Source organism: Vanellus vanellus, assembly GCF_965231255.1.
Source record: "Vanellus vanellus genome assembly, chromosome: 4".
In the NCBI taxonomy this organism is placed as follows: domain Eukaryota; kingdom Metazoa; phylum Chordata; class Aves; order Charadriiformes; family Charadriidae; genus Vanellus; species Vanellus vanellus.
In genome coordinates, this window is record NC_138909.1 from 47,426,148 (window position 1) to 47,448,845 (window position 22,698).

General features: G+C 39.9%; 1 long non-coding RNA gene across 1 annotated transcript; it reads right to left on the reverse strand.

Moving 5' to 3' along the window:
* Positions 1 to 12,946: 12,946 nt before the first annotated feature.
* Positions 12,947 to 20,793, reverse strand: LOC309671613. Its single transcript, XR_014269164.1, has 3 exons — positions 20,742 to 20,793; positions 18,285 to 18,389; positions 12,947 to 13,674 (listed from the first exon to the last, which is right to left on the reverse strand). It is a non-coding gene; the product is annotated as an uncharacterized lncRNA (long non-coding RNA).
* Positions 20,794 to 22,698: the final 1,905 nt, after the last annotated feature.

The following is a 22,698-nucleotide window of genomic DNA, read 5'->3' on the forward strand; positions in this document are numbered from 1 at the left end:
TATTGCCAAACTTGGTTTAATTTTTTTTTTTTTAAATCTTTCTTCTCATTTACATGTGTTTCAACAGTCTTACAGAAGGTGGTAGCAGCTACCCTAAAGAAAGCTTTGTGCCTCTTACATGACTTTCTTTTACAGGAAATACATGGTTTTTTTGTCAGTTGGAGACCACTTTGCTTGTTAATCCTATATGGTTTTTATATAGGAAGCAGTTGAAGGAATTCTTCTCAAGTGAAAATATTTTAAGGAATAAGAACATTTCGTGTGTTGTTCATGTGTTTACGGCCAAGAAGTCAAATTTAAATCAGAATCTCAGCACATAATCTTTTAGCAAATGTTACCAGCTGTTCAGCTCCTCACTTTCTTCCTTCTAAAAGCAAGTAAAAAAGTGCAAATCCATCATATCAGTCAGCTAGTGGTTCTTAGTACCTTTACCTTGACAGATGATACATCAGAGTGCCTGTCTTTCTGGAAATTTTAGTTTTAATGGGCTGGGATCCATCTTCCTGCAAATCTTAAAATAAAAGTATGCATCAAGTCATTTATATATGACTTGAGCATATATATATATAGGCTCACTTTTTATATGTGCTTCTGAGAAATAGTACTTAATTTTTCTTCTATGTCTATTTATTATGTCTGACTATATTTTTCTTCATTGAAAGGGCCAATGAAAGTAGCGTGGCTGCTCTAGTATTTTGATATCCTTCCAAATGCAAAGAAGTGTGAGAATATTAAAGAAAAAAAAAAGGAAACTGTAGAGGCGTATAATAGGCAGAAAAATTCTGAAAAATTTGCCCCCCAAAATAATTTAAGGATAAAAAAAAATCCTTATCAAAAGGGAATAAAAAAACCAAACAAACAAAGAAAGCATTTTCTAAGTGTTACAGTTAATGGGGTCACAGAAAAATCTCCTTCATACATATATAATGTTATATATATTACATATAATTCTAAATTTTATATGTAATCATATCAATGTATTGATCCCTATATGCTATATTATATAGGCTGCATTCTTCTCTCATAGCTGTGCAGAGCTCTGTACGATAGAGTATGGATGCTAAACGTAATGTTAGATGCTACTGTAGTCAAGATCAATACATAAATTTACTGTAATAAAGACAAATAAATCGTATGGGGTGAGCATCATTTTTAAACACTATAATCTTTGTCCACACAATAGCAAAACAATGTTTAACTCTGAACAGCTAAAATATGTGAGGTAAAATAGCCTCTAATGAAGGCTTTTTGCCAGAGAGGTGTGACCTTGGTGGCAATGGGAAATAACAGCCATATTACACTGTACATTTCTAGTACCATAGAAACAGCCCCGAAAATATGTTTTTTTAGAATTTTCTCCCCTCTGGCAAATCAGAACTACTTTGAAAAGCCAGTTAAAACTGTACGCCTTATATACCAACCCGGGTAGCCTAATGCCACTGGGTTTTTGGCAGCAAAATCGGACTGAGGAAAACAAACGGGGCACGTTTAAATCCATGACATTTTGTATTTTCATTTCTTATATAAGGGGGTTTGCCAAATATTAGAATAACTCAGATACAAGCTCTGTTTGCATGTTTAGATCAAATAATAGCTTCTCATCTTTAAAGTCCAACCCCAGCCTGTTTGACCCATTAACCTGTTAGGACGCTGACCTTTCCCAATATTCTCAGACTTTACTGACCAGCTGTCAGCTTATCCTTTCTATCCATGCTTTCCCTTGTACTGCTCTGCAATCACAGGAAAAGCTGCATACTAAAATCCAAACATCCATTATCTTACCTTTCTTCAAATCCTGATTTACAGCTCATATCTCTCGTGTAACCGACGCACGTCTTCCTTTTTTGCTACTTGTTTACTTCCAACCTCTACCCTTGCATTAGCAACAACAAAAATACTAGAAATGCGTGAATATCTGATTTCATTGTTGTTATTGTCCGCTGACTGAAATAGAAAAAAAAATAATCAATATTTTCTTTTGATAATTCATTTTACTTTCATTTATAGTCAGTCTGGCAAAGTGAAAAGATGAAATTATTTTGAATTGAAAAAGTATTTTTTGTCTCTAAACAAAGTAATTCAAATTGTTTCTTACGCTCCATTTTTTATTACAAAGGAATCAATTTTTTGATACATTATTTTTATTTTAAAATGATTTTTTTCTAGCTTTTTCCTTTTTTCAAATAGTACGCACATAGTTTGGTTGACATGACTCAGCTGATACTCAGAAACATAAATGGAACAGAAAACATTGTAATACTTCTTTGCTATGCTCTTTTACGTACAAATTCAACCTTTGTGTCTTGTTTCATGTGTTCGTATCTTAATCTCTAAAGTTTGTGGCCAGTGATGCCTCCATTTAGTGTTTGTGCAACACCTGCCACAAAAAAGTCTGGACTTCAGTATGGCCTTTTTGTTTACAGTCCAAACCAAATGCCAGTAAGGGATGGAAATTGCCTACCGTTCCTGTCCTTTCCAGATTTAAACTTAGATCAGGTATTTCACAACAAATACACCGAACAGAAATATTCACATGAATAAAATAATCATATTTATGTATCCAAGTGGAAACACTTAAGGGTCGTTTAATGTATAAGTACAAAACTATTAACAACATCATAAATTTTGCCAGGAATGCGGGCAAGAGATTATGTATTCCTTAAAGGATTTATCTATTCACATTAGTTTAAACCTTTAGCAAGACAACACCAGAAAATTTAGTTAAGGTATCAGTTTAAAGGCCTGAAACATGCTGGGGAAACTATGGACAGGAAAATTCACCTTTTGGTATGCTTTAAATGGCTTTCAAAGCCAACCCCCCTCGGGCACGAGTGTGCAATTACTTGAGGAGTATTGAGTGGACTGCACACAGCTGTTGTTGGGAAATGTGTGTTGAAGAGAAAACAAAACATCCAACCAAAGACCAACCCAGTATCTATCTAGGTATCCAGTGCAGTCAGATAAAAAATGGCTAGAGTACATATATATATATATATATATATATATATATATTTATTGGCATTTGGAAAGACAATACTCCTGTTGAGTCAGGTCTTGTTCTCACAGGTCATGTCTACCCAGTCATTGGTGCTCTGCACCCACTCCTGGGCTGTACATGGGAACCAGATACTGCAAGGTTGTCGTAGGCTTCTGGAATGATGGATAGCTTCTTCACGCCATCATAGCTAAATTGACTATTTAAGAAACAAAAGATAATGGCACAGCATTAGATTTGTCTCCTACGCTCCCAGCTGAAGTATATGACACGTTCTGCAGACTCAGGACTTCCTAGCTCTACAGGAATGTCCCGTTCAGTGGCAGAAATGCTGGTGGGGAGCAATGATCTCAAATTTCTGGCCTATTTTCAATTAGGATCATCTGCAGTGTCCTTTCCTGATATCACACAGAGGACATAGAGTTTCAGTATATCCTTAGGATATCACATAAAATAGGTGTACTAATTATTCCTAGCTGAATTATAATAGAATGAAGTGATCCTGTTCTTTTATTTTTTCTCTCCCCCCCATCCCCCCCCTTCCTGATCCTGCATCACTTTGCAGGTTTGGGACTATAATCAGCATTTCTACGTGAAAACTTATCATCTGATTAAGCACTGTTGGTTCAATCTGATAGGAAGAATTGCCTAAAAATAAGGAATCAATTTTGAGCCAAGTGTTGCAATTTTAAAACCAGTACTTAAAAGGTATACGGTAATGTAATTAGTCAGGGATGTAATTAGAAACATTTTGATGATGGCTTGAGTGAATGACATTTCTTGCTTAGCCATGCATTTTGGAAGTGTTACAACCTGATTCAAGTTCTCAAGGTAACTTTTGATTTGAACTTTGTACGTTGTAGAAGTGGAAAAAATACTTGGCAACTCCTTTGAGGTGATGCTTTTCTGACGTTCCCTCAAAAAGCCTTTGCTGCAACATCGCTTGGGTATCGTAGCCTTTATTCACATCACAAAGCAATTTCAAGCAACCCAGCTTCCTGTCAGATATTGAGCAAAGACTAATCAGATTTTCAATCTTGAAGATACTCTTTAGGGAAGCATGTTACACAGACACATTTGGTAGATGGTCTGTTGATTAGTTTTCCATTTCTTAGCCATCTAGTAAAGCTTCACGGTGAAGTTACCAACTTATTAGCATGTAACAACGTATGACAGAATTGTGGTTTACTGTCCATAGCAAATGCAAGTTAATTTGACTTAAGCCATCCAAGAATGAAAGAGCACCAAACGTACCTGTGCTGCCTTACTTCTTTCACAGGGCAAGGACACACGCGTGAAGAAAAGTCATGCAATACCTTGTAAGACTCAGTGCCTTCCTCTTGGATCTGAACACTACATTACAGATTGGACCAAGGAAAGCAATTTTTGGGCTAGGACTAACTTTTGGCTAAGGTTCAAAGGTCTGGCAGTTTTGTGAATGAGACTGAAAACTTACAAAATTAGGTGGTACTTTGTAGTTGCCTGTTCTAGTGGGGGTTCTGTCGCCAGATGTCATAATCTAATTGCTTTGCTGGACATCCAGTAAAGAAAGATGCTTTTTGAAAAGGACTTACATAAAAAAGAGTTAATAAACATGAAGAGAGCAATATGAAATGCATGAGAACAGAAATTAGCTCACTAAGCGTCAGTGTTATGCGTGGTTCTGCATGAACATTAGGAAGGAAAAATAGATAGTTTGGGATAGAAGTTGGGAACGCAACTGTAAGAACAGGTTCAGGATCGGCAATGTAGATCTGAAGCCCTTTATATGTAGGGATCGGAATCTGTGGTTTTATCTTTAATTAAATATATTTTAAAAAAACAAACCAAATTTTCTTGGTATATTAGAAAACTGTTCATTCTAGGAGAAAACAAGTGATATTTTTAATGAATAGCTGTTCACAAACAGCCCAGTATACAAAAAACTGCACATCGTTTTGCTTCTGCGTACACAGAAGAAAAATTGGATATTTTCAAGGTTGTATAACCTGTTCCTTTTTTTTTTTTCTCTGTAAAAGCTGGAAGGTTAGGCCTCTGTATAATTTGCTGAATCAAATGTTCTTTCACATAATCAGTGATGGATGGAATGTACAGATGTTTCATCATCATTTAATACTGAGTAAACCTCTCTCCAGAGTTTCTCCAGATCTCCTTATCTGTTATGTACTGCCCTGTTTAAAACTATGACTGATTTTTGCTGTACTAAATCCTTTCCACAGAGTGACTTTCTTTAACAGTATGTCATTGATTATTTTTCCTATGCCATTCCTGTTTCACTTTTTTTATGTCTGGTCTTCTGTATTTTTTGTTTTTTTCATATTTGGAGGGGATGTTGGGTATAGTGAGTTATTTCGGGATGAACCTAACTTTCATTGGAAGGTAGTAATCCGTTAAAAAACCTTCTATCTACTTCAGACTTCATATTTATCGTGGCTCAGCTGAGCACAGGAAAGTGTTAAACAGCTGTATTATGGGAACTGTTTGGCACAACGCAGTAAGTCCGCAACTCAGATGACACTGCAGTCACTGTGAGAGAGAGAGAGTGACAGCAGACTGATTAAACATCAGTGCCTTGGAGGAAAGCTTTGCCTTGCACCCTGTGACTTGTTTTCCTTGCTTCTGACATCTTGCAGATTTTCGTTTAAAATGTGCATAATTTTGTAGATACAGTACTTAGAGGCTTTAATCAGCAGTAAAGATAAAACAGTATTGCTTTTGTTCCCCTGCTAAAGCTCTTTTCATGTAGTGTCACTAGCTGCTCAACAGCCACGTTTATTCCGAATGTCTTGTACAGCCCATCCAGTCCACCAGAGCAAGAACGTTCCTCACAAAGATTTTCAACACATTTTCAATCCCAGGCTTACAAACCACAATTGGTCCTGCAGTAACATCTGTCCTTGCTCTTCCTGCAGCTGTGTACGACCCCCTAAAACCTCAGAGCACAAGTCCCCCACTATTCCATAATCCTCTCACTTGGGCCATGGCCTTGATTTGGCTGAAAACTACAAAATGTCAATGGTGGAGGAGGAGATCAAATTGATCCCTAACAAGAGAGTTCTGACAAAGTCACGTAGGAGGATTTCTTTTTCTCTTATACGTGGAGGTGACCAGAACTCACAAGTGCCGGATATAAATATGGTACAAAATCATCTCTTTTTAGTTGAATGGAGTAACTCAGCTTTCTCCCATTTGATGATTTGGCCCTTTGTTTCCCATCAGCAAGAAATAAATACATTTTTATAGACAAAGTGAAAAAAAACATTAGCTCCGAAGACTGTTCATCAGTTCTTGTGTAACACCACCTGGATGAAGTTGGGAAAATTTAATTAAAACCACAAAATTTAAATTTCTCATGAGAAATCAAGTGCAGTGCTCTTTCTTCTTTCTGTATTTGTGACTGACCCTTTTATTGCTGTTTACTTTCTGCAATATTGTAAATTATCTCAACCAAACCGAGTCGGTGGACTAAAATTATACTGTGCTGTTTACAGAAGAATAGTTTTGTGCTGCCCTCATAGTAGGGGGACAGGCAAGAACTTGACATTTACCTCTGCTGTTTGCCAACAGCCAGCTGGTCTGACAGCATATGTATATTAGCAGGATAATTGGCATATGCAAAGCTTTACGTAGCATGTGCCGCTTCCTGCAGTGAGGGAGTGAAAAACCAGGACTCAATAAAAGCTGGGGATACTTCAAGATTTTGAGGAGCATGTATAAAAAAATATAGGACAGAAATCCACAGAAATATAAGTGTTTTACCACCATTCATGGAAGAGCTGATTGCACTGTATGCATAAATAACTGAATATTGGGGTCCTTTTAACATGAGTTTCCCTAGAAAAGCTGCAATACCTGGTCTATATTAAGGTTACTTAACTGTTAAATAATTTTGAGTTGATTTTTATAAATAGAGAACAGTCTATGGCTGAAAACTTTTCCTTCCCTCTATTTAAATTTGCAGTGCAAAAATGATGTGCCCCATTCACATAAGTACAGGTTTTTGTCTGGGAAAGGGTGTTTGCCCCTATAGGACCATGAAGAATTTGCCAAGATAAGAGATGACGAAGAATTTGGGTGCCTTAGGTGTTTACTTGAATGTAAGACCCAGTTCCTAAAGGGGGATACTGTTATAGCCTAACTGCTTTGGTCCCTAAGAATCTGTAAGTACACACATCCAACCCCCCAGAGAACTTACTAAATCACCTACATTTCTTCTACACCATACAAAGCATGACCACCTTGGTTGCATCAGTGGCTACTTGCAGCCCAAGGCTACATGCAATTCAGAAACGTACTTTCAGATCACCTGAGGAACCTGAGCTGATGGATGTGGTCCAGCACAGGATGGGTAGGACGAGAAGCGGCAATGAATCAGCCGTTTTCCTTGGTAAGCTCAGAAAAGGGGCAGAGCCAAGCCAACCTGTTATTTAAGAGCCTGGGAGGAAGATATGGGTTGGAGGCCAGTCTGTCTGAGGGATTTCAAACCCGCTTTTTCAAGGGGTGGGCACAACATTGGAAGTGCTGTTGGAACTGCCTGTCCTCCTGTAGCTGAACCTGGGCATACAGAAACACATAATTTGGGGAATTTTGCAGACAAAAGAAAAAAAAAAAAGGAAAAAAATAAAGCAGGAACCTAGTTTTGTAGCATGTGCTAGAGCCTTCTTGTTCACTGAGTAGACTGCAGGAGGTGAGGGGAAGGAGAGCAGTTCTGCTGTTTGGCATAAGAAGTAAAGAACTTGGAAATCATTTATTGCATGAATCTGTAGTCTACTGTTCTGTAATCCACTTTCCTTTAGTGTTGGAAAGACTGTATTTCTTTTTTCCATTTTACTGACACTAAAATGACTCTAGCATGAAATTTAAAGACATAGGAGGCTCAGAAGGTGCATATGAGCCAACATGCAGGAGGTCCACATAAAAGCCAGGAACAGCACCTCCTCTCCCGTGCTGCAGCCCCGTGTCTAAGCGCGCTATTACTATTGCACTACTTCAGAATAAAGGCGTTCAATTTCACTTCAGCTTACACTTTGGTTCCAGACAGGAAATTAAAAATAAGGTGCTAGCTCTGTCCTATCACGACATAATTTTCCAAGTGTACATCATTACGGTCATTTAATTCAGTAGTTTGGATTGACTCATTAAACTGCTTCCTTTTTGTCTTTACAGATGAACCATATTTATGGCTGTATTACATAACATACACCGAGCAGGACTGATCTGAACTTTCTTGAAGGGCAGTTCAGTTCTGTTCTACCACATTTATCTAAGCATCTGAGTCTCATTTTGAAGATCCCAAATGTTCTTTCAATTACTATTCTGGTCACTTTTTGAGTTTCATTACAATTTATAATGATACAGTTTTCAGAGACAATCTGGAGATAAAACAGAGAGAGATTAGGTAATTTTTCAAGAGATATGCACTGTCACCTTATAAAGAAAAAGAAAGATTGTTATAAAATAAAAGTCCTCAGCATATTAGAATATATTGGAATAAAGAGTCTGCTTACTAAGAAAGCATTCTTCCTGAAGCATACTGTTTGGAAATAACATTACCAAAAACTCTGGGAGGGAGAGGCGAGATGCATAGTACGATAGTAATAAAGCTTATTTGCTCAATATCTTACTTCTACAGTGTCAGCTTAGCTCTGATGTCCATGCAGCTATAACTCATCAAAGTACCTTGTAATTTACATCTTTATAATTACCTGCAACTAATAAAAGGTACAACAATTAAGGTCTTAAGTGAACAAATGGAGGACCTTGTGATAACAACCTTTGCTCACTCCTTCCCTTTTCACCACTCTTATAAGCATCAGGTGCTCCATTATGTCAAATTCAGATCGTGTTACTCCTTTGTTCTTCCACAGTCTTGTGTTGTGGGCAGTAACCTGTAGCCTCCCTCCTGTCATCAGAGGCTCCCTGTTGTTCTTGTAATGTGAAAGAAGGAGTTTCATCTGGAGGAAGACCGAGGAGCCAGTGTACATCATCGTCGTGCTTTTGCAGCACTGAAGACAGAAAGAATTCAAGGTAATTTGTCACTAACATATACTAGACCAAATCCTGTGAATACTGCTCTAATTTTAGGCATATCAAGTTCAAAGGAGATGCTCAAGACGTACAGGGTTTGGACCCTTCGTTGTGTTAGCTTCTCCTGTATGGTTGGGATTTTTTTTTCAAAGAGGGGACTCACGTTGTAACTGCAGGCTATGTAAGCCTTGACCCACTTTTGGGAAATAGTTGGTATTGCACACTACCCAAAAGGCACTTAAGATATTTTGGGCCACTCAATAAATAATGAAAATATATATTCAATACTTTAATGCAGCATACTTCTTAATATTCTAAATGAGTCAAGGCAACACAACCACATTCTTTTTAAATTATGCTCATCTTTTATGATTGTTCGCATGTCTTTTTCTTGAATCATTAGCATGATTTTTAAAACATCTACAGAGTCAAATAAATCACAGATTATAACTACTCTAACAGCTTTTTACTGTTAGGTAAGTTGAGAAAGTATCACTAATGTACAGCTTGACTATTCTTCATGGGATAGCCTGTATTGGCCATTTACTTTTGGAAAATCAGATACTGAATGGTGAGCCTTTTTTTTTTCCTTTCTGCATTGTCTTGAACACCTTTATTTTGTCATTTGCTCTTATGATGGGTGTACTTCTATGATTGTTCTCCCTCACACATGTTCGTAGCTAGTGTAGCAATTACAGATATTCTTAGTTCTCATATTGTTTTTACAACTACATAAATTTATACCTGTTGAGTCGTTAAACCAGTTGTGTTATACACACTGACTCCCAGCTTTACATGGTTTCTCCACGTCTAGAACCTGAGTGAATGCATAGAATCATAGAATGGCTTGGGGTGGAAGGTCATGTAGTCCAACCTCCCTGCAATGAACAGGGACATCTTCAACTAGATCAGATTGCTCAGAGCCCCATCCAACCTGACCTTGAATGCTTCCAGGAACTGGGCACCTCTCTGGGCAACCTATTGCAGTGTTTCACCACCTTCATCATAAAAAAAATTCTTCCTTATATCTAGTCTGAATCTACCCTCTTGTAGTTTAAAACCATTCCCCCTTGTCCTATTGCAACAGGCCCTCCTAAAAAGTTTGTCCTCATCTTTCTTATATGTCCCCTAAGTGCTGAAAGGCCACAATAAAGTCTCCCTAGACCCTTCTCTTCTCCAGGATGAACAACCCCAACTCTCTCAGCCTGTGCTTGTAGGAGAGGTGTTCCATCTCTCTGATCATTTTTGTGGCCTTCCTCTGGACCCGCTCCAACAGGTCCGTGTCTTTCCTGCGCTGGGGATCCCAGAGCTGGACGCAGCACTCCAGGTGGGGTCTCACCAGAGCAGAGAAGAGGGTCAGAATCAAGTTCCCTCTTTATCAACTACAGAATGAAAGCTCTGACTGATAGCAGAAGTCTGTATATACCCAACATGTGCTGAAAGGTGTAGCAAAGATACATAATAAAAAGCGTCTGATACATGCTGGTTTTCTGTGCACAGTACAAAATAGTGTAATAACAGACACACCTAAATGTGTGTGCCAACAAGTATGTTGTCCTCGAGCCAAATGTCCTTTAACAGAGTCAAAGCCCTCGCATAAAGCACTTGTTTTCTCATCAGCTTTATACAAATAACCAATTTCCTGGGAGCACTTTCCTTTTTACTTCCTATTACTCCAAGCTCTCCCAAACCATATGCATTTATAACCTGCCAACAGGACGAAACTATTGAAACATTAAAATAAAAGCATAAAATAAATGTATCTTACTCCTTGCAAGTCAACTGCAAAAGTCTTACTAATATCAGCATGTGTCGGGGCTGGGGGAGAATAGGGGAGAAGAATGAAGATAGCTAGAATTTAAATATAAAAAAAACCCCAAACTCTCAGGAGTTTCTCTAACATTTCAATCATTTTTCATAGGACTATATAACATCTCATATGCAGTTATATGGACCATCTTTCTCCTCCATTCCCAACTTAACATCTCTGAGACAACTCCATGGCTTGGGGGAGAAAAGAACAAGAGAAAAAGTTTGTGTTCTAATCCTTCAAGCACAATGCCTTTCAACATGTGCTTAAAAGATGCAGGTAATACTGACTCCTACAGTTCCTCAGCTCTTATCTACCTCCTTTTTCAGAATATTATAACCTCTGCCTGTCTCACCCTTCTTTTTCAGTATGATCTCTGGCTATCTTGTTCCTTGCTTCAGGACATTCCCTTTTCCTTCTTTCTTAGCAATCTCAGAGCACCAGAAATAAGTTGCCATTATTTAAATGACTTCTTACTTCTTGACAGAATTCAAGCGTGTATTGGTGCCATGTAGTTCTTGCATCACATTTTGAGAAACTGTGGCATAAACCAACATAGATGTCAGTCACTCTTAGGAGATGCAATCAATCGATAATTAAAAAAACCCTTTTGCTTTGAACCCCGTGATTAACGCATGTGTATAGAACACATCTGGGTTAATTTCAAGGAAGAGTATCTATGAATTTTAGTTAAAGACATATTTTTAACAGAAATTTATCAACTTTTTATTTCTCCACACTAGCAAACTCTATGTTTGGCAGCTCCTTCTCCAACCTACATTTCTTATAGTCTGATGTTAAAAAAATCTAAAACCTGAAAACACCCAGTCCTTTCTATATACCTGAATGTGAGGACTCAACTCTCAACGTGGTAAATACTATCCCCCATAAAAAACTTTGAGCCAACTTTATCCTGTTGTAAATGCATTGACACAGAAAGATACCTTTTTTTTTTTTTTTAAATATAGCCTCACTTGCACTATCAGCTAACAGTTACAGTAGTCCACCGGCACCAATATTAAATAAGTTTCTTATGTTTCTTATTTACAGGGGACTAGATGCAGTTCCCTGTATCCACTTATATTTCACTTGGCATTCTTCTACTGGAACAAAAAGCAGAACTGTTAACTTTTTCTGGCAATGGCTGTATTTATACCATTGGCTTCCACTTCAGAATCCACTTCAGAAATCACTAGAAACAGTTTAGCCAATGTTAAGTGTCATTTATTTTTCAGTCACTTGTTATACAGAGCAGTAAACAAAGTCAATTAAACTAACAATACTGCATCTAACAACATTACTCATTTATAAGACCAAAGCTATGTTCTCGTGGGTTTATGATTATGCAGATTTAAGTTACAGCATTTGAAATTAGTCTTCATCTTGACTTTGACGAATACTGAAAATTAGGGCATTGAAAAAATGCCTGGATATTTTTACCAAGAGGAAAAATTTCTGTTTTGACAGGAATGGCTTCATCTTGACATATTTATAATACAAATATAAATACAAAGATAAAATAGAAATATTTCTAAGAACTGTCATAGCAACCTGTTTTGATTTAATTTGCCAAAATTCTATTATGGAAATTACTGTTTTTACAAAGTATTTTACGTAGTACGCATGAAGAAATCATGAAATGGAATGGATCCTAGTACCCTGACAGAGAAATTTCCAAAATAGGATAGTGGTAGTTTCCCCCTCACCCCTGAAACATACTATTGCAAGTCCTATGATGACAGTTTGCTAGACATTCCTTCAATATTTCCGAGCAGCTTCATTAATTTAATGAAAAGCATTCTCTGTTTTCATTCTTTTGGTTTTTTTTTAAGGGATGGTACAGTCAGCTGTCATTCACATATGAAGAATGCTTTGAAAATGTAAATATTCCTGCATTCCCATTGGAGGTGTGCTTTATGTAAGGCCTTACATAACTCTTGACCTGATCGATCAAGAGGTGCAACCATTTTCAGAAGCAATACGTTGCATAATTCAATTTGACTGTGCATTGCATTTTTGACACTGAAATTGAGATTATTATCTATATGTGGCATGCTCATTTTACATGGAGCATTCTTCTCACACTTCTCATACTTCTCTCACATTTACCCAGTTCATGTTGGTTTTCGGAATGTCATTTTCTTTCTGCTTGAAACTACATCCATCTCCATACTAGAAACAGATGAGGTTGCTGCTAGATAACTGTTTGCCTTCATAAGCCTTTGTGATTATTTGCACTGGTCATGACAAACAAAGGCAAAAAGGAATTCTTTATATCATTCTTTAAGTGTCAATGAAAAGTGAGGACAGGGCAAAAGGCTGTGAAACACTCCAGGCTTATTGCTCATCATTTATTAATTTGTTCATAATCAAACCCCCAGAATTTTACGTTGCTATATTGCTACTGTAGATGATAAGATACTTCTTAGTTGAAGTACATGATACTTAGCAGAATAAAAGGTTTGACCTTTCTAAAAAAGTTAATTATCAAGGAAGACTGTAAATTAGGTCAAAAGGTCCATTAGAATGCAAGGAAATTTCAGCTTGCAACAGACTGGTCACAACCAGTATTAGTTCTTGTCATCAGCTTTCCTTTATTTATTTTTTTTCTTGATTTTTGTCCTCTTTTTTTACTTAAAACTGCTGCTCCTTTAGAAAGATCAACTTTCTGTCATTTTCATGATTCATCAAGGCCTGAAAGAAAAGACCAGAATCCTCCATAGTCTTTTCATTTGTGACGCAGACTACTAACAACCTCATTAACTTTCTTCAAGCCATGTTGTACTTAAGTCTTTTGTGCATTTTTACAGATGTTAATGGAAAGATGCATCATCTTGGGCTTCTGTCAATAGAAAAAAAAAAAAAAAAGACATTAGAAATTTTGTGCTCTACAAGATGTGGGAGGTAATTTCTGTAAACGTTATTGTGTCTAAACCAAATCTTGATTCTATCTCACCACTGCTTTGTGCCCACAAGATAGAAAAATATATTTAAGCAACTGCATTTCTTCTGATAAAAAAATGTTTAGCAAGTAATATATCACAAGTGTCTGTTTTAAACCCTAATTAAGTATAGAGAACCTTTAATGTAGTGCAAACCAGAAACGATAAACAAAAAGAAAGGTTAATAAAAAGAAAAACTAATTTCTTTTTCTTGTAGACCGAAAGTTCTACAGCTAGTTATCTCTAAATTACCGTGATGTAATGTCAGATACGGATATTCCCTGTCACGTTTTGTCTACTAAAAGTCTTATGAATATAACAGGAGTTTGTATAGTAAGGCCTGAGAAAAGATCAAAGTTTAGCCCAATACTCTTAAATAAAGTTGCAGAAAAGTACTATGAATCCAGCAACTTTCACGTGGGTAAGCAAGTACCAGACAGCTTTCCATCCCACCTCATACGTATAGAAAGCACAACAGGATGTAATAATTGAAAAAGCAGAATGTTGAGGACAGTAATTTCTCTACAGTGAAGCAAATCCATTGGCTGTTTTCTCCAACAGAGGAATACCTAATGAAATGCATTTGGAGCCACGGCAGCACAGAAAACCCTTCTGTTCCTCAAACTGAAAATTTTGAAGAGAGTCATTCTTACTCTGTGACAGTTATTAGGATCCAGATGTTAATCTTCCTTCCTAAGCCCTTCTTTTGTTAGGAAAAGAAAGGAATCCTAGGGATGGAACAGTTCCAGAAGAGAACTTCAAGTAGTTCTGCAAAAGCATGAGCCAAAAATACATACTGCAGTTTTTAATCTGTGCACCTTCTGCCTAGTTCCTGTACCACCTCCTGTCCCCTCTTTCACACACTCAGCCCAGCTCCCTCCTTTGGTCTCTTTCTCACTTGTCTTGTTCTTCTCCATAGACAAGACTACCTGAACATATATTCTCTGTACATATGAACTACATTGCCTTACAGCTTGCAGCGCTGTAAGTCACAACACAGATGTTTGCTTACCTGTTATAAGTTTCACTAATTGAGATCTCTAGGAAGAAAAAATTATATTCTGGCATTGTGTTGTAGAATACACTGTCATGGAGAGATTTCCTGTTGTTTTGATGCAGTGTGCAAAGACAAGAAAATAGAGCTTGTTTTCCAAGGAGCTAACAACATCAGCAGCACAAGACATGAAGTGTTTACAAACAACAGATGGGAAACAGCCAGAAGGTGGTGGTCAACATCAAAAGCAGCAATCTCTGTTTAAGAGCTGCTTATCTGATTAAGGTTTTTGTAGGAGCAAAGAGGTTTAAGGAGAGTTATGAAAAATAACTTTTTGGATATATGTATAATTAAGACAACTTAGATGCAGAGAAACTGAGGTAACTTTAAAGCAGTCAAGTCAGTTATTCAAGGACGCTTGAGGAAGACCTGAGAAGTTACATTTTCCAGAGTCCCACTCTTTCTCCCTAGCTGCTACCCCCGTCCAGATATTCATTTTATATATGTGAGAGAGAGATTTTTATGGCATTTGAATTGAATATTCAAAAGTTTACAGCACATTCTCTGAATATATGCAAGATTTCTAAACCCTTCTTTCTCTACCATCTTTCAAAATACGGAGGTGCAGTAAATCTACCATGCATTGCCCTTCTTGTAATTAAAGGATGACAGATGACTTCTATGAACACACACCCCTGCCCTGCATCAACTGAAAAAAATTAACAAAATTTAAAATCTATTCCTGTGGTTTTGAGAAGTAACTGTTTAAGGAAAAGGCCTTATAATAGTCTTCTATGGCAATATTCTAGTCAACATTAGTCCGACAACAGCAAAGAGTAGATGTCTTCTTTGCATTTCTTTTGAATTTTTAAAGTTAGCTTTCTGAAAGAAGTGGAGGTAGTTGCCTCATCTTCTTTGGCATGAAAAGGTTGATAGACATACCCCCCGTGTTTTTTTCCAAACAAACTGCATCTGTTACTTGCTTTTTGTTACTTCAGAGGTACAAATCAGGGTAAATCCCTGGATGCTCTGACTGGCAGATTCTTTTGAGCCAGAGAACACAGTTCAAAGCGGTGGCAGAGGGCATGGTAGGCAGTGTCAGAACCCACCTTGCACATGACTCTTTATACAATATCCAATTTAAATTACCTGCAGGGTGCGAAGGCTTTACTGTTGCTTACTGCACTGCTCATGCTAATACCTAGCACAGGATGTGTCTCACTGCAGATGAGAAGCTAGAAATATTGCAACCCAGTGCTCAAGAAAATGTGCCAAAAATGACATGTGTAAACCAAAATACAGGTCTCTAAAATACCTATCCAAAAAGGTACCCAAATATGCTCAGAGACAGTGAATGATCTTAGTCAATCTCTGTATATTTATGTGCACTCAGACAATCAAGTCTGAAAGGTAATGTCTTATTAGTACAAGGCACTGAAATACCTTTCAGAGCTGCTGACAGCCTCCCTTCAGTATAGGCAGGCAACAATCTACTTTAAAGAAACAACCTTAGTTGATTTGTCTTTAAAGACAACTGAGCCTAAAAGAAGCTGAAAGCATTCTAAGTTCCACCTGCAGCTTTCAAAGTCTGCTTGAGTTGCCTAAGAGACACAGATCCTCCTCAATTTCTCTCACTTAGGTATTAGTCAACTGTTTCTTTCAACTAAAAACCCCACTAGTCTCAGCTTTCCTGTTCTCAGAAATACTATTTTTCAGAAAAGCACAAATGTCCAAATAGGAACAGGGATTCAGGATTAGGTGGTGACAAAAATGAAGTCCATCTAGACACAAAGAGGTATTGAGATCATAACAGAGGAGATAAGAACTCAAATAAGTTCATGTTCTTGAAACAAACAATCAAGATTGTTTTTAGCAACAATTTCTCTTCTTGTAGAAGAGTGTTCTACATGACAATAGATGAACAAAAGGTGTGGAAGTTTTTTTTTGTGTATGCAGACACAATGCTGAGACTTTATGCTGGGGTAAGGGCGGTAATTCCTGCTATGATATTTTCATGAGCGCTAGATATAAAGATAAAAACATACTTTGTAATATTTCAATGGACTAACCTATTTTAAGGCTGAAAACATGTCAATTATTGGGACTCACTGAAGAAGTTGATATTATAAAGTATTTGGATGCTAGGAAAATAGAGAAAAAGAGCTAAATGACATGACAGATATAGCAAAACCTAAATGCCCAGTAATTAACACAAATGTGGTGAAAGAAAAAAGATAAATTGATTGCTATATTACAAAAAAAAAAAAAGATTTAAATGCTATGCAGAAGAAAATTATTTCAAGTACATTATATCATGTCAAGGTATCTGCTGTCTAATGTTGTCATAAAAACAAACAAAAAAAAAGATAGAAAAATATTCAATAGATGATTTAGAAGGTCAAGTTCAGATCTGTCCAGGCATCAGTAAACTATAGGTCAGTATTTGAAAACTGGGACTGCTATGTGCTGAAATTTACTATGAAATACTCTTGGAACAAACAATCTGCCTATATAATCACAAATGCTAACATATAATACCTTAAGCAGAGAAACTTAAAACCCCATTGATTTCTTTCACTTTCTATCACATGGATCACACAGCTTTGAGTTCTTCAAAAGCAGCAAAGAACACTGCACCTATAGAAACTAAATGCTCTTTCTGCCATGCAGTCTCCACAATGTAAATACTGGATATTGTCTACAGAGCTCACAAGACAACATGGCTTCTCCTGTACATCTACCTTCTGGTTGATCACACTGCCACGTATAGATCTGGCATCATTCAACAGCGATTCCACTCATTTCTTAAATGGCCTTTTATATACATGAGGACTCCACTTATGTGAGGTAAGTGATTGGGCACAGAGGGTTCAGCTAACACATGGTGGGCTGAGGCTGTGGGATGCTGCTTCAACAACCCTAACTCTAACCCTAACTCTCCCAGGACCATGTGTATTTATGAGTCTCGGAGTGTGTGTTCTCCCTCAAATTCTGCACATCTCCTTTCTACTTCAATCAGCTGCTCCCAGCAAAAGCTACAGTGAATGCAACTTGTATCTCACTAGTTACTCCTTTGAGTAATTATATATTGCAGAACTCAACATGAAAATATAAGGAAAGGTAAAGACGAAACAGCCAAAAGGCACCAGGCTCACTGATAAAAGTGAAGCATACCCTGTTTGTATTTTTCTGTAGTTCTTATTCTAATCATTCTTATTTTCCACGTGTGTGCTTAATAGTTGGGTTCTATGTTGTGACAGTTCCACAGTTGACACAGAACTAAAAAAACCCCAACATGTATTTACAAAAAGCATCCACGCATGTTTCACTTGAGCAGAACAGTCTTCTTGTCTGTCTTGCCGGCCAATATTCCTGATGCTTTGGTGATGTCTCTTTTCTATATGTAGCATAAAGTTGGCAGTGGGAGATCCCATGGCAGTTGCAAGCGTTTTTTAGGAGCCATCAGTTGGCCTCCCTTGGCTGGTAAGAGGTACGTTCATTTGCAGAGCAGCTTACCTCAGTTTTTAGCAAACAGTGGTAACAAATTCAGTTTTCTTCCTTTTCTTTGAGACTGTTAACAGCGATGAAAAATAAGAGTAGTTTCAAAAATTTGTTAATAACCTAAAGGAAAGAAAGAAATGTCTGAACAGTGGACAGAGCCCTCTTTCAGGACCATGAAAAAAAATAAGTTCATACAGCTCTTCCAAATTTACAGATTTCTTTATTGCATTTTGGCAGACCTCTTAGCAACAGCCCAGCAATCCACGTCTTCTGTTTTAGATAAAAGTAATCTCGACTAGGTAAGTAATCTGATTTGTTTCTTAAATTGACACACTTTAAACATAAACATGCACAGCTAGTTGAATGAGTCCTTTTGTTTGAATTTACAAGAGATGTATTTGCAGCTTAGTTACTGGTGAAGGGAAGAAGTTAAATCATTTTTCATAATCATGCTTATTTACTATTTGTGGTTCTTATATGTACACTATAGCTTATGCTCATTTTAGTCAAATGCCTGGAGAAAATTTAGCTGACATTCAATTAGTGATGTAATGCACTGTGATAAAGAAGTAGGTAGGTTCCATTTGGAAATCTTGCTTGTTTCCATTATTATTCACAATAGACTAGCCAGTTACAACAAAGTAAGGCACTGCCCCTACCTAGAAGAACTAGCAATCCAAAGATAGGGAGTACAGAAATGAAGGCAAGAAACAGAAGGTCTGTAGGTAAAGGTTTCCTAACATCACATGACTCCATTCAATAGGATGGAAAAGACAGTACCAGTACCTAGTACTAGAAAAGTAATTTGATGTAGCGTGAAAGCCTATTAAACACACAAACTAAATACCTAGTTTGCCGTACAGCGATAATTTACACAACATCATACAGGGCAGGCCAGCCTAGCACGATCTCTGTTTACACTTGCAGAATAGGTCACATTTTAGTCCTAAGTGATACTGTGAGGTTAAATTAATTCAAAGTACTGCTGTATACTACTGACTGTGACTACTTACCTCTGTTATATGGCTGTGAAAAGCATGTGCCATGATGAATCTGATCACATTTAAATTCATATTTAAATGAGTTCTCGCCTCAGAAATTATTTTCCCTGCTTCAAACTCTCCCCTGGACTTTGTTGTTGTGCCTTGATAAAGGAAATTAAGGTTCCGATTCAGGTCTGTTCCTTATTTATTCATTGTAAAAATGAATGTAGAGATCCTGACAATATTTTTCTCAGGCTGTGGAAGAGGAAAGAAAGACTGGCAACTACTGCCTCTACTTGAGGCCTGGTAGATACCTGTACTATTAACATCATTCCCTTACAGCCTGAGGTAAGGAAGTTGTTTTGGCAAGTCCCCTCCAAGGCTAAAATAGGCAAGAAAAGATAAAAGAGTGGAAGGACTCATCCCCCTCCCCTCCTTGTTGCCTGTGAGTTTATGTAGAAGCTGGTGAAGCAGATGGATGCCGCAAGAAGTGCAAAGGATACATGGAACAACAGCACGTATGTGGGATTCACACTGCCTCAAAAGGGCAAAGACCTTTCAACGACATCTACTCCAGAGGGATCCTCTGCCACTTACGGGACTTCAAGCTCAGTGATTTTGAAGCAGGATGGCAGCAGCATGTTCCATCCAAAAGAAACAGTAGAAGAAGGTGCTGCAGCGTAGGGAAAAAAACCCTAAGCTCAGTAAGATTAGCAATACAAGCGAAGTAACAGAAAAAAAAAAAAAAAAAGAGAAGTGCAAGGCTTTGCAGAGAGGGACAAAACCTGACATTTGGTGCAGAAGGCGTAGGGCTGTAAAACACCTAAGTAACAAGAAAAACTCCGAAAACTTTGCTGATGGCTAAGGGAACAGGAGAACCCAAGTTCTCGCAGTCGGTCCTAACGATACGCTCACGGAGCAATTACCGTCCCCCTGCCCCGCATCTGAAGCGGCGCAAGAGATCATCAGGCGACTAAACCCACACCAACCCTCTCCCAGCTCTTTGTTCGCCGGCCCCTCCCGTCACGGCTTCCAGCGCTGTCCCTCGGCCACCCGCCCGAGCCCGCCGAGCCCCCGCCGCCGGCCGCAGCCTCCCCGCCGCCTCCCCGCCCTTACCGCCCGCACAAGGCGGACACGCCACGGCTACGGAATCGCTTTCCTCCCGGTACAGCTCTCCAGGCCGCCGGACCGCGGCCAGCGCGGCCCGGTTCCCCCCCGCCCCGCATCGCCGCCGGGCCCCACAGCGCCCGCCCAGCCGGGGGTGCCCTCACCTCAGCTCTCCACCTGCCGCCGCTGCTCCCCCCCTGCCCTCTCCCGGCCCACACAGCCGCCGCCGCCCTCTCCCTCCCGGCCCCTCGGGCGCCTCCCGCAAGCCCCCGCTCCCCTCCCTCCCTCCCCTCACACCCCCAGCCCCACGCCGCCTCCGCCGCGCCGCCCCTCTCCCTCCCCCCCACCCCCGGCCGCTTGGTAACGCCGTTTCCATACTCACAGCAACTGCGCACTGAGGCAGCCCGCAGCCGGCCTGGGCACCCGCTTCGCCGGGACGGGCAACGGCGGTAAAAGGCCTCCCCCCTCGCCCCGTCACCCCCTCGGCGGGCAGCTCCCCGCTCCCGGCGGCGGCGGCGGCGCAGGCGCGCTGGCTCCTCCTCCCCTAGTGGCTGCCGCGGGGAGGCCGGCGGCCGCGGCGGCAGCTCCCGGGTCCCCTCAGAGCCTGGGCGAGAGCGGCTCGGGCCGGCAGCGGGAGGCGGGCGGCTCGGGCGGGAGGCGGGGGCCGAGGCTGGGGCCGCGGCCGGGCGCCGTGTGAGGGAGCCGCGCCGCACACCCAGCCCGTCAGTGACCGTCGCTGCTGGGGAGGAGGAGGAGGAGGAGGCGGCGGCGGCGGCGGCGAGAGATTCTCCCACCCCCACCCACCGAGCTGAGGTGAGGCCAGGGCAAAGCATCCTCCTTTCTTCCCCTCATCCCTTCCTCCCTTTCATCCTTCCCCCCCATCCCTCTACCCCCGGGTTCCTTCCTTTCATCCTTCTTTCCTTATCCTCCTTCCCCCTTATCTCGCCTTCCCCTCATCCTTCCCTGCGCTTCCTGGTCCTCCGTTCCTTTCTTCTCTCCTTAGCCACCTTTCTCCACTCCTCCCCATCCCCCAGACTCCTTCTCCCCGTACCCACATTTCGCACCCACTAGAAATAATAATTATGCCTTCCTTTTATTTATTTATTTGTTTTCCTTTCCTTTTTTTTTTTTTTAAATGCAATTTTAATTCTTACCCAGTGAAAGAGGGGAGAGAGAAAAAGACAGAGTCGGTCACAGAGATAATCCCCTCTCCTTTAAAGAATGGATTTGAATTAATGGTCATTTTGTGGTGTGTGTATTATGGGAAGAGAGGGATTATATTTAGGGGAGAAAGGAAGGGGTCAAAGGTGTGTTGTTTCACTTATTCGTCTATTTACCTAACATCACTTCGAGGTGAAACCTAGCTCCGTGTTATTTTAAGTCCTTTTTTTTTTTTTTTTTAATTATTTTTTTAAATTATTCTCCTTTCTTCAGGCATCAGAGCTTTCTTCCTCCCTCTTATCTGTCCCTTGTGCGTCTCTGTAATTTACAGTCGCTGCTGCTGCTCTGATTGTCTCAGCCGGGCGCCGGCGGGGAAGGGGCGCGGGGAGCGGTGCTGTGTGCTGGGGAGGGGGTGGCGGGCACCCGCAGACAGCGGCTTCCTCCATCCCTTCCCTCCAGGCCTCTTCTAGGGTCTGAGACCTTTTGAACCACTTGCCTGGTACCCCATCCGGAATCCAGCCCGCAAGGTGCCAGCTCCCATCAAAGGATTTGCTCCAGTGGCAAAGAGTGAAAGTTTAAAACGGGGCTTTGTCTTTACATGGAGCGCGCTGGGGATGGCGAAAAGCTGTGTTGCGTGGATGTTGGCTGAAAGGCAGTGGCCAAAGTGCCTCGTTGTGTGGCTTCTGGAGTGGAAGAAGTTTTGCTTAGATATGGTGGTAGTGGTGGTGGGAAGCGGTGTCGCTGCTGCAAGACTTCCCTGGCTGCCTTGCCCATTTGGGAGTTGATGTTGTGGATGCGTGTGCTTAGGAAAGCGTCCATACGCCGAGGGTTCGGGAAAGTAACTTTTACATATTTACGGTGGGGTGTAATGCAAGGAGTAGGTAGCACGCACCTGCTTCTCCCTAGATTAGAGGGGTGAATGTACTCCCTTGTGTCTCACCGGTTGTGTGCGGTGCCTGTTTTCTTTTTAAGGTGATGATGCTCTGTCAGTTGAAACGATCAGTTGGTGGTTGTGTTTTTCTCTTCATCAGTTGTGTAGTGGCAGAACGTTTATTTGATCGTTAGCATGCTTCAGACAATTTCAGCCTTTTTAAGCTTCCATTTGCTGAATTAGAAGTTTGTTTATACTTCATCAGGATAAATATGTTTCAAAACCCCTACTATTTTAGAAATCTACA